The 13,087-nt window shown below is 34.4% G+C and overlaps 1 long non-coding RNA gene across 1 annotated transcript in view; it reads left to right on the top strand.

Annotated features, from left to right (window-relative positions):
* The window catches only part of LOC126649576 (uncharacterized), a 46,776-nt gene extending 34,274 nt beyond the window's left edge, over nt 1-12,502 (top strand). The window contains exon 5 of the long non-coding RNA XR_007631074.1: nt 12,082-12,502. This is a non-coding gene — a long non-coding RNA (uncharacterized LOC126649576). The remainder of the gene's footprint in view (nt 1-12,081) is intronic.
* The last annotated feature ends 585 nt before the right edge of the window (nt 12,503-13,087 follow it).

The following is a 13,087-nucleotide window of genomic DNA, read 5'->3' on the forward strand; positions in this document are numbered from 1 at the left end:
CACAAATTCTATCTACTCAACTATTACTGAAACAAACCATTCTTCCAGACATCCACAGTCTTTAAAACATGTAATTTTATCAATATTTACCATTCTTGTTTGCCTATTTGCATTTAGCGTGCTTTTTGTGATTCCATTTTGGCAGAATGAGTGACTGTCAGCTTTCATTTTGAATTTCTGGCCTCTGTAATCAGTATAATACATATGAATAACCAAAATTACTCTCTCATTCATTCATTCTTACTGAAGTTGTTCTACTTTGTTTATATAGATGAATATTCATTAGGTCAGAGAAAGATACTATCTTTATAGATTACTGGTAATAGCACTCACCTTGAAAATAAAAGACACAGTTTCAAAGTTATTGTTTGAAATCAGACAAAGAAGAAAGAAAAAGTAAGTCCTCCAGTGTTACGTGAGTCATATTTTCACCCTTGGGTTAGTGATGGGTTAGGTTAGTTCCTGTTGCCCACCTCTTTCTATCTAAAATTTCATTTTGAATTGGAAAATGTTTCAGACAGAGAAAAATTGTGTTGCAATTTGAGCATATTTTGTGTAACTCTAGGTTTTGATGTGATTTTACTTCTTATAGCTCTTCTTACAAAATCCCATTATGTTAAAAAGATATGTGACCACACAAAGAGTGTGAGCGTATCTTTTAGATTATTGCTGTAGTAGCTTTTTAATTGGTAACCAACAAAAAGGAAAATATCGTATGGAAAACCATTTGGTATTACATGTTACCTAATTTTCTACAGAGAAATAGAACCACCTGAAGAAACACTTGCGTAGTAGCCCAACTCTTTCATTTATTTAGCCCTTAATGGTATATCAGCCACTTAACTGTCTAGACTTTTTCTGGCGCTCAACTGACAAATCGGCTATTGTTTGTTCAAAACCACCCATGAAACATTCCCCTGTCATGCACATCCAGTATATAGTTTAGGAACTGAAAAACTTAGTTGAAATTAACTTTTATGGAAAGATAATTTTATATTTGTGCATGAGAAGAGAAAGGATGAAGACCTATTTGTACAGAGATTTTCTGTATGTCATTGTGAGCATTCTCAAAATTAGGAAGGGAGTTTGTTGTCATCATCCTCCCATTCCCCAGCTGTATTCACTCCCTGAGCTTCTCAGAGTAACACAGAGTGGCACACGCTCATTTCTTGGAGATGCAATTTTCTCCTACTCTTGGTAATGTTCTTCATTGTACACAATTTTATTTAAGCTGAGACAGTAAACTACTTTTATGTCCCTCCTGTAAAGTTGTTTTAAATTAAATTTCTCTTGAGCTCTGTATGCGTTTTAATCTTGGGAGTGTTTTTCTTTGTTTGTTTAGTTAGAACGAACAGAAAAACTACTGAAGCATTATTCTATCAACTTCTGAAAATTAGAAAAACAGTCAGGATTGTTTGCAGAATCTGATTTGTTGATATTGAAGACTCATGAGCCAGCTCTGTAACACTTAAAATACTTGATAATTTTCTCTACTTTCTTTTGAAATGCATTTTCAATTCTACTGTGGAAGAAGAATTTGGTTTATTGGGCATCAACATTAAAGTTTAGAACATGAGCATGAAAATATCAAATGTAGATAAAGAAGGTTGTATAGTTCATTTGACTTAGATGTCTATTTTTCCTTCTTCTCTTGGAGTTGACTAATTCAAACATTTCTGAAGTGCTAGATTGAGTGTAAAAGCAAACTCTAATCCTGGTTAGATAAGCATAGTTCCTATTATAGTTTAGAAAAACTTTACTAGGATAAGAGAAAAGCAAATTAGCAATTCAAAACTATGTGTTGCTTCAGTCCCAGAAAACACACTCAAGTTAATTCTTGACAAGCATCTATGCAGATGTTCTTTAGTCCTTCTAGAGAATTCTTAATCAGGGCATATATATATCTTATATTAAGATATACATGTCATCAAGTTATGAATGTCCACATTACATGAAAAATTCTGTCCCTGTACTATTTTCTCCATTGTGAAAGAATTAGTACTCATTTAATCTAGTTGATTGTATCAATTTTTATTATTGATTACTAAATATTTTGTAATAACAGAATAATAATAGTTCCTGAATGATCTGTAGGGATATATGTCTCTGAAATTTTTTCAAAAATATATATCTAGTATGAAAAAATTGCCTAATCTCCATCTCTTTCAGGAGTTCTTCAGTTTTAGTCTCTCTTTACGTATTTATCTAGCCAATATTCAGTTCTTCCTTATGGCTTGTTTGTATAAGCAAATGTACACTTAAAAAAATATTGTGTCCCCCAATGGGTACTTGTGTCATCATCCACTTCAAGCATCTGCCAGTATCAAGGATTTTAATTCCTCTTCTTGAGACTGAATCGCTGAGAATTGCTCATCAAAGATGACTGTAACCATCACAACAGCTTGAACACTTGTCCCAGCAAAAGTAAAATTGTCACTGATGAGGGAAATCTTCTTGATAAATTATTTATATGAACTGCTTTATTCCTCAAAGTCTGTTTCTTTTATTATATAATCATTAAAACATTGACTCAAATTTTTTACACCTCTGTTTCTTTTAAGAAAGTTTTAGCCTTCCATTTTGCTAACAAAAAGGCGATTTGCCTTTATCAATCAAGAGGTCTCACTTAATGGCCCTAGACAACATGTTGTCCCAGGAGAAACAACTGCTTATGGGCAAGAGAAGTTAAAACTGATTACTCAAGCTTGAACAAGAATTAGAACTGAACCCATCAAGAAGAACCAAGAGTGATATTGCCTGCAATATGTTATCCTCTCAATACTGTGCCCACTGGTGAACATCAGTTGGGTGTTTAAACAAGATGCTTATTTTCTCCAGGTTTTGACTATATTAGAATACACTAAATGATGATGACTGACATAATATATGTCAAGCTGTGCTTATACAGACATTAAAATTCAGTGTAAAAAGTGCTGAAAAAACATCCATTGAATTTTTGTTTAACAAATATATTTTCATAGCTAGTTGTAATGATCTACTAAAGCCCAAATTTGAAAAAAATTTAAATGACTGGTGAATACTCTGCTAGAATAAAACAGATCTCTTGCAGGAGTAACTGCAAATATACCTTTTCTGTAATACAAGGGAGAAAAATACTGACATTTAGAAAATACTTAAGATGGTATTAGGGCTGAGATTTATTCACATTCACACTCAAATGTTTAAATTTAGAAGTCTATAGGGGGTCTGTATATATCAATTCTGCATTTAAGATCCTTTCATTGTCAGTTGAACCATTTTCTGGACTGCATCTAACTATAAAAACCTGGGGGAGGTTTAATTTGCTTGCCCACATCTAAACATTTAGTGCAGTATGGACTGACTTTAGTTGTGTTTGTTGGGGTTCGTCTTTACTTACAGAAAAGTATAGGTTACTTTCCAGTCCTGTGTCATATCCTCAGAGGGCACTAGTTACCTGTGTGTAGACAATCAGAACTGAATGCTTGACCTTGACTTATTTCAGTAACAGTTTAGACTTTAGCTGGGATAAAGCCTAAATTTGGAATGTGAATCAGAAGGCTGTTACAAAGATTAAGAACAACGACTTATATGAGAAAATCAAATTAGAACCTGTTGTCAGGCTGGTTTTAAATCCATTTATGGTCTTTTTAGTAGTTTAGTTGATTTTTTCAATGACATAGGGATGGGATCGAGTGCACCCTTGGAAAATTTGCAGATGACACCAACCTGAGTCATGTAGTTGTCACACCTGAAGGACAGGATACCATCAAGAGGGACCTGGACAAGTTTGAGAAGTGGGCCCATGGGAATCTCATGAGGTTTAACCAAGTGCAAGGTGCTGCACCTGGGTTGGGGAAATTCTAGTTATCAATACAGTCTGGGAGATAAACAGATCAAGAGCATCCATGCTGAGAAGGGTTTGGGGGTGCTGATGGATGAGAGGATGCATATGAGATAGCAGTGTGAGCTTGCAGCCCAGAAAGCCAATCTGTCCTGGACTGCATCAAAATCATCATGGCCAGCAGGTTGAGAGAGGAGATTCTGTCCCTCTGAGACCCCATCTGGAGTATTGCATCCAGCACAGGGGACTCCAGCACAGAAAGAACATCGACATTTTGGAATGAGTCCAGAGGAGAAAACCAAGTTACTAGAGGAATGGAGCAGCTCTCCTATAAGGAAAGGCTGAGATTTGTTCAGCTGAGATTTGTTCAGCCTGGAAAAGAGAAGGCTTTGGGTTGACCAAATTGTGGCTTTCCAGTACTTGAAGGGAGCCTACAGGAAAGATGAAGAAAGACTATTTACAAGTGCGTGTAGTGACAGGACAAGGGGGAATGGCTTCAAACTGAAACAGAGTAGGTTTAGGTTAGACATTAGAAAAAATTTCTTTACTATGAGGGTGGTGAGGCACTGGAACAGGATGCCCAGAAAAGTTATGGATGTCCCATTCCTGGGAGTGTTCAAGGCCAGGTTGGATGAAGATCTGAGCAACCTGATCTAATGAAAGGTGTCCCTGTCCCTGGCAGGGGGGTTGGAACCAGATGATCTTTAAAGTCTCTTCCAACCCAAACCATTCTCTGATCTTATGAAGATCCATAATATGACAAATGGTCACTCATGGACTATGATGTCGTCTGTTGTTAATACAAACCTTGTGAGCACTTTTAAATGAGAGCAATCTGTGTAAGCCCCAAACTCAAAAACTTAGTCTTTATAGCAATAGTATCATGTGTAATATATTTTTCATCCCTTTTTCCCCTACAATGAGGACAATATTTAATACTAAAAATTCTTCTATTTGTTGTTGATCCATATTCTATCCAATGGTCTCTAAAATTCTGTTAGAAGGCAGCAGAAATTTATGGTCCCAGTACACTTCTTGTCTTACTTCCCAGCATTTCTCTGGGGTCCCTGCAATGTGTCTTTTTCCCTGCTGCCTTAAGTCAGACCATTTCCTTGACCTTCAAAAAAACCCCAAACCAGAACAAAACAGAACATGGAAGGGACAACTGCCTTATTAAACCGAGATATATATATGTTCCCAAAAATTGTAAATGTTGGGTTCAAATTAATTGCATTTGGAGAGGCTCAGAGCATTTTTGTTTATTTGTTTCTTTTGTGGTTTCTTTGATTATTTTTTGTCATTTTGTTGTCAGTTTAAGGGTTTTTTGCTTCTGTTTTTGCTCTGTATGTGAGCCAAAGGGCACTATCTCATTAATGATTTTTTTCATCGTGACCATAATTAAGGGTCACTAAGTCTATCCTGCAATCCCTGAGGGACAAGGGATTTCAAGACAGTATAAGCAAGTATGTTAATATCTTATTAGAAAAGAGACTTGACCTTGGTATAGAGAGATGTTTTCATGCTCAACTATAGCAATGTTGATAGTTTACCGTATTTTTTCTTAGAAGTACACAGCATTTCAGAGTTTGAACTCAATAATCGGAGGTGTTTGATCCCTAGAGACACATAGCCCACACACACCTCTGAAGAGCATTCACCATTCAGCATATTCAGAGTTCTTTATGCTTAAACAGTTTCAAAAATCTATGGCAAGTTTAGACCATTACTCTAAAGTATTTTAAAACACAATCTCATCCTTGATGATTTAAACAAATGTTTTTAAAAAGTGTTATTTTTCTAAATGATACTCAAGACTACTTTTTAAAAGACAGAAATATCTTATTAAATGGTTATAATTAGTTTTTATGGCATTTCTTCCTATTTCTTTTTCTCAGAAAATCTCAGTTTGCTGAGTTTGTCGTAGCCAAAGTAAAGTATTGCTCTATCCCTTCTGTTTCTGCAAAATATTGAAGTTGTCACTATTTTCACAAAGACTACAGACATGTTGTTTCCTCCTACCTTCCACATTAGTAAAGAAAACTAACCAAAAAGAAATAAACAAAAGAATCTTTAAAATGTGTTCTCTATCAGCTATGTAGTGGTCAAGGAGATGGCTTTCTTCTACTGGAGATGCATAGCACCCTATAAGTAGTCATTTTTAGTCAAGAAAATAGATGCCTCAGATTTTGATAAATCTAGCACTTTATACTTTTATGCCAGTATTTTCTTAATATAAAATTATTAGGTACATATCATATTGATTTTTGAGCCCTATTATTGTAAAGATTTATGCACACGTGCTTCAAGCACTCCAAGTAGAATTTTCTAGGAGTATTTAGAGTGCATACAATTAAACACAAAATCAACCTCCAATATAGTACTTTGCATTGTTTCAATCAGCTTTCAACACTGCTGAAAGTTTTGAGCTCTACTCATACCTAAGACTTGGTTTTCTTTTGGGTTTTCTTTTTCTAAAAATTTACTGTACATACAAGTTTTCTACTGCTACGTCACGATAAATAATCTGGTTTTACATTTACATATATTTTTCTATATTTATTTTTTGTTGCATCTTCTTTATTCTTAGCAGTACAAAGAGAGCAACAGCATAAATATGTCTCACAGAGACAGTCTTTGACCCAGAGACTTTAAACTTTTGATCTAGGGCAAAGAAGTGACAAAATAAAACTAATTTATTTTGTTTTCTTTTCAAAAAGCTATTAGATTACACAGGGCCAGGTTCCAAATGCTCAGCAACATAATATAGCAGCAAACATGTTTTCTGTTTGGGATTAATGGAGAGGTTTATTTCCCTTTAATAGCAGAGCATATAAACTATGTTTCCTTTCGTCCTTTCATATGAGATATGGCCTAAATTTTTACAGTTGTAAGAGGGAGTGGCAGTATCTCAGCAGACATTTTAAACCACTGGATAGCAATAATTATGAAGCTTCTTCTGAAACATCATTTTACCATGTACCTCTAGAGTTATTGTGCTTACTTTCAGAGAATGCATGAAAAAAATTCATAATAAAGACTTTGTTTCCTAAAAGAGAAGAAATTTCTTCTGTTTGCAACAACGTCTAATCTTAGATATGCCTGTATGGTTCCTTTTAAACCAGTAGAAGCACTGCATGTGCTTCCAAGAGCCAACCTTGTGCGAGGTTTGAGAATATGGATTTGATTTTGCATTTGTTAATGGTGCTATTGCCATAGCTTCAGTTGTTTTCAGATGCACATTACCTCCATTAACTTGACTTCAGAAACAACAAATAATAGGTCTAATTGTACTGTTATCAAAGTCCACATTAAATCACTACCAACGTAATTATGGGTAGAATTAAGTCCTAAAAAGGAAAAAGTTTTCCTTACTTTTCCATTTTAAATTGTGTTTATGTTCAATTTAGAAATAATCTTTTCTACATCAGAGCCAAAAAGAGACTCTTTTCTTTCAAGATTAACATTTAAAAGGAAGTGCTATAGGTCGTCCTATATTCCAATATAGTGCAAGGAAAATATAACTGTCCAGAGAAATAGTAATATGAAGAGCTACAAATGTGCATGTTTCCTGGGTTTAACAATCCAACTTTAACCAACACAAAACATAAACAGGCAGACAGATCACCTCATTAGCATAGTTCAAAATTTGAAGACTTTTTTCACCAGTTAAATTATTTTGACAAGATTCACAACTCCATTTTGGAAATAATCAACAAGTAAGAAATATGACTCACAAAGTTTGACTTCCAAAGTAAAGAGTAATGGTGTCACATAAGCTCAGGAAAAAAATTAGGAGAAGATCTCATCTCTCCCTTTTCCTCCACCTACCTCCACCCATCTGAACCTCTCCTGGTACCACTTAAGGGCCTTTCCTCTCGTCCTTTCACTTGAGGCGTGGCAGAAGAGACTGCCCCCCTTCCCATCCCACTCCCCCCAAAGCCTTACTACCACCAGGTACTTCTAGAGAGCAATGATGTTCTCCTTTAGCCTCCTATTCTTCAGGTTAAACAACTCCAGTTCCCTCAATCATTTCTCACAAGGCATGTTTTCTAGACCTTTTATCAGCTTCAAGCTTTCCCTTCAAGCTTTTCTTCTTTAGGCTAATTAATACCAGTGACATCAACTTTTCCTCAGTTGTCGAAATGTTCTATAGCTGATGCCTACCTACATTTACAGTGAACAATAGGGTGGAATTTTGCATATATTTCCTTATTAATCTTTGTTTCTAGTGTTTTTCTTACATCTGTCATAATCTCTTTGATTTCAGTCCTGTCCTCCAGCATTCCTACAGTCTTTCCTGATCTGCCTTTACCTAGAAATTTAGTACAACAGAAAGCAAGTCAGAGATAAATCTGGTTAAATGAGATCCAAGACAGAACCATGACTACCATCAGTCAATACATTTCAGTTTTATACCAGTAATTAGCAACTCTTCTCTGTTTCTCTCACTTGCTTACAAGGCTTAAAACAGAATAGGTCTGGAGTTCAAAATATGTGGCAACTGTTTCTTCTCTAAAAAATTGTAGCCTTATCCTGAAAACAAATTAAATTAACTTGGCATAACTTGTTCTTGACAAACCATGTTGATATTACTTATGTCCTTGTTATTGCTATACACAAAAAACATTTTTTTCAGTTGTCTGGAAAAGAGTCTTATCTGAACTTTCTAGTGTAATGGGCCATGGGAGGTGCCTTCAAACCTTGTTACTCTACAATTTTCTTATTATGTTACATTAATCAACAGCTAATGACAAACACAAAGTTAAGCACATGTGAAATGCATGCTCAGCTCATGGACCATTTAACATTACCTTACAGCAATCTTACATACATTTTTTATTGTTGTTTTCCTAATAATACACAGTGTTTCTTAGAAAATGTCCCTTATTTTTTGGTTCCATATCACATACAATATGGGATGCAGAGATTTGAAATTACTTGCTTAACTAGAATGAATCACTGGTCATATATCATATTGTTATGTGAAGGATAGGACTTCATCTCACCTAATTACAGAATTTTAAGAATGTGGCAGCCAGGCTCCCTCTATAGGCACTGGAGAGAGAGGCCCCACTGAAACGATTTGTCATGTTTCGATTTAAGCCTCAATTGTTCCTCTCCACTGACCAGAGAAGTAATTTTTATATGATGTTTGATGAAAATGTCAGAGAAATGAATGCCAAGATGTAATGTGAAAGGTAGTACTTATCTCAGCTGATAAAAGATGGAACTAGATATACCATTTAGACATTCGTAGCCTTCATGTTTCATTTTGAGGGAATTTGCAATGCTTCAAAAAGTTTCATGAAACTTGTAAAAATATCCTTTTAACAAGGTAAAACTGCAGATAATCTTGAAATAGAATGAAGATAATAATTTTGATAATTCAATAAGGATATCAGATGTGATATCAATACATAAAACATTCAGAAAACTGACACAAAATTCCTCACTATTTATTGGAAATATTTGTGTGTTTTCAGTACCCTTATTTAGAAATTTATTCTTAGGCTTTCAATTCAAATTTTTATTTTCATTCATAATTTTGTGTTTTGCAAGATCTGTCCCTAGTCAAAAGAAGTCTGACCTTGAAATGCCTACATTAGTAAAGTTAAATATACATTGTTTTATACATTACTGTTAAAAGATGTGTCTGTGCTCCTTAAAGGGTTTCACAGTTATTTCATTGCTATGGCATGAAGAATTAAAATACCCTTCATCTTCTCCATGGCATCACTCTTTTGTGTTCGATAATAATCTGAAGCATTTCTGAGGGAATCATGAATGATACTATTAATCATGACTTGCAATTGTCTCCACCACACTGCCATGTTGCATTCCAGAAACTAAACAAGAGAGAAAATAATGTTAACAAAGTTGTTCGTTTTGGACAAGAAACAGGACTTCCTTTTAAGAGTGTTGGCATAACACAGCTGTTTAGAGCATAACTTGTTAGGGTTGCCAGGGTTGGAAATACAGGAAATTCTGCTAAAATGAATATTGTAGTACCATGTTTTTTTAAAAAATATAGTGCATTTGAATCTACTGCTTTAGAAAACTTCTTCCTAGAGGGGAATGTGGGAGTCTTGAAATGCCCCACTAGAGTTTGATTCCAGATTCCCTTGAGATACTGTGCCAGACTCCTCTGTTCCTTCTCTTTGATGCATTTGGTTTTGTAAAACTTGCAGCATATTATTAATAAATTATATAAAGTAAGAAATGGGGGGGAAAAGCTATTAAAACATTAATGCCACATCAAACTTACACATTAAGTAGATAGAAATAAGTAAGTTCTGCTTACAGTAATTTTTTAAAGTTTTCTTACCAGAAGAAGTTTGAGAGAAATTTTCTAACAAGCAGTGCTGTATTTGAATCAAGAGTTTCTGGTAACTTTAGTTATCTGCTTTCCTTAGTTTTTTGAACATTTGCCAGTCTGTAGCCTGCATCATGTTACTTAGAGAATACAAATAGAAATGTCACCCAATTATATGATATACACAAGACTGGTTTCTGAAATTCGTAACAGAAAATTCTTAAATGGAATAGTCTTCAAACTATATTTAGATACAATTTATTCAGTTTTGCTGATCTTTGGTAAAATTGAGCCAAAATCCACAGCAGTAAAATCTATCCCTCTGATATGTGTTGGATATTTTGATTTTCACGTCTATTAAGGACTTGATTCTCTTGTGCAGTTGTTTCCACCTATGCAAAGTAGATACCAACTGCTATCACTTTGATTAGGAAGTCCTTTGCACAAGAGGCACACCAGAAGAAAGTAGATAGATTACTAGGATGAGGTCTGTTCAAGTAAATGAAACCCCTCTTGGAGTAGGAAACTATTTGCTATGGCTAAAAGTATCAAAATGTAGTTCACGCTGGCTTTTTTTTTTTCTCTTTTCTGTGCAGGTTTATGATTACTTTGCATCCCCAGACCATCCCAGCTGGAGATTATAGACAAACGTGGACTACATTTTTACAAATGTTGTTACCACACAAGATATAATCCATCACAGGAATGTATTATCAATTATTCCTTCAAAGACTCTTTGACCCAGTTTTCTAGCTTTTCTCATAACCTTAACTCTCATAAAGATAGTTATAGATAGTTATAGATAGTTATAACTAATTATTTCATTTGGTCCAATGGAAGATTAACTTTGCCACTAAAAATTACCTTTTTTTTTCTGAATGAACGTTAATTGAATGAGATAAATAAATAAAAGTAAGTCACTGATTTAATGATCTTATATTTAGGCTGTTGCCTTGGTGGATGTACAATGTCTTGCAACTGACACGTTTCAAAATTTCATTTTGAAAGCTGGTAGCTGAATAAAAAGATGGATCTTCTGTTTGCCTAGAACAGACAAAATAGTGTACGTTATCTGGACAACATATTTACCAGCAGCATAGCTAAACAATTTAGTGCTGATATTTCATATCTATGACTTCTAAATTAGCTTTAAAAAGCATCTAAAATTTAGTAGCCATAAGATTTGTCTTTGTGTGGTAGTGGCTACTCTCCCCCTGTTTTCTAGACACTATCTGAAGACATTGTTTATCTCAACACCTTTCTCTAAGGAAGAGTACTTTTTTAAAAGAGTGGAGTTATCTATGATGTTGAGCACCCAAAAACAGAGTTCTAATATAAAAAAGAGAAAAGAGAAATTATCAGCTATTTCTCAGTACAGCCAATGCTTACTTTTTTAGAAGCACTAACTCTTCTATGTGAAAAAAGGGTGAAACATATCACACCCAAGAGGGTTAAGGTTTTAAGACAATAAATTACTTGAGGAGCATTTGATCGTGAAGTTTTTAAACAAAAAAAGGGTTAGGACACCATTAATATCTGTTTCCACAATTTTGTTAGATTTTTTTCTTTATACTTTTATTAAACAATCTTTCCCTTTCTTACTTGAGTAGCAAGAGGATGGAAAAGAAGTTAGCTTGTGATAGAGGCTGTAAGAGAAGACCTGTGAGTTATAATACATTAAGAATGCAAAAACCATTCAAGCTTGCAATAAGGTTATTCCATATTCAAGAAGTACTTTTACCTGAATGCTCTCACCTAAACAACTCATATGCTGTGAAGGAGAGAAACTTTTTTCCTGGTTGTCTTTGCAGGTTTTTAGGAGGAATACCAAAGCAAAACTTATTCCATTTGACAGTGTCTTAAACAGCATTCAGAATCTTTACTACCTGCATACTTTGGAAGATTTGAACAAGTAAATCAATCCTCTGTTTTCTTTTTTTTCCAGAGTAACAAAAAAAACCCCTTTAAATACACACTTCTTCGTGGGACCTGTTTCTGTGGAAGATTTCGTCTATCAAACCTCACCAATTTAAAAGGTCTTTTAAAATTAAGTCAGAAGTTTGGAATTGAAAACAAATGGCATAAATTCCCTATTTTGCTTAAATAAATAAATAAAAGTCTTTTTAAAAAGTGACTAATGTTACAGGCCTGTACATGTTTGTGTTTAGTGTTAAATCTGTCCCATTGAAATAACTGATGTTCTCAATAAAGAAATGAGTTTAGACAACAGTTACAGAAAGTTGGAAACAAGAAGATTGAACAAGAACTACTGTCCAAGTCATGTAAACAAAACTATGAAATATATTGGTCAACTTAAGTGGGGATGGTATATAAGCAAAATTTTTTGTGTTAGTGTGGAAATAACAATAAAAGGAAACATTTTAGAATGGCCTCTACAATTTTTCTCATGCTTATTTTCATAATTACTCATGTTTACCAGATAAAACTACATGTACAAATGAGGAATGAAATCCTTTTGAAACCTTTCTCACACCCTTAAGAATCAGGTTGCCCTACTCCAAACAATTGTAGCAAGTCTTAAACCTAAATAGCTGCTTATTTTCATGACCTTGCATGCATTTTTAGAAATTGTTTTGACAATAATTTCTAAATACGAAATAGACAAATAAATGAAAAAAAAACCACATGAAAAATACAATAAATTGTTCCTTCTGTAAAAAAAAAATAAAATAAAATAACTGAACTGCTCCCTACAATTAGTAATTAGTTATTCTGAGTGATTGTTAGAAAGCTGAAGGAAAGCTGAATGAACGTAGGAGGCACACGGTAATCTTATAAGCAATCTGCATATGATATCATTCCACTGTGACAGAATTACCATGCAGGAATATAACCCAGCACTGAGAAATCATGTGTGTCTACAGAGTGCACTGTGAAGCAGGATGGCCACACTAGACAGAACTTGCAGCAAAGGTGAGAACTTATTTCTA

This window comes from Myiozetetes cayanensis, unplaced genomic scaffold (assembly GCF_022539395.1).
Source record: "Myiozetetes cayanensis isolate MyiCay16 unplaced genomic scaffold, myiCay2020 scf5-8, whole genome shotgun sequence".
In the NCBI taxonomy this organism is placed as follows: Eukaryota; Metazoa; Chordata; class Aves; order Passeriformes; family Tyrannidae; genus Myiozetetes; species Myiozetetes cayanensis.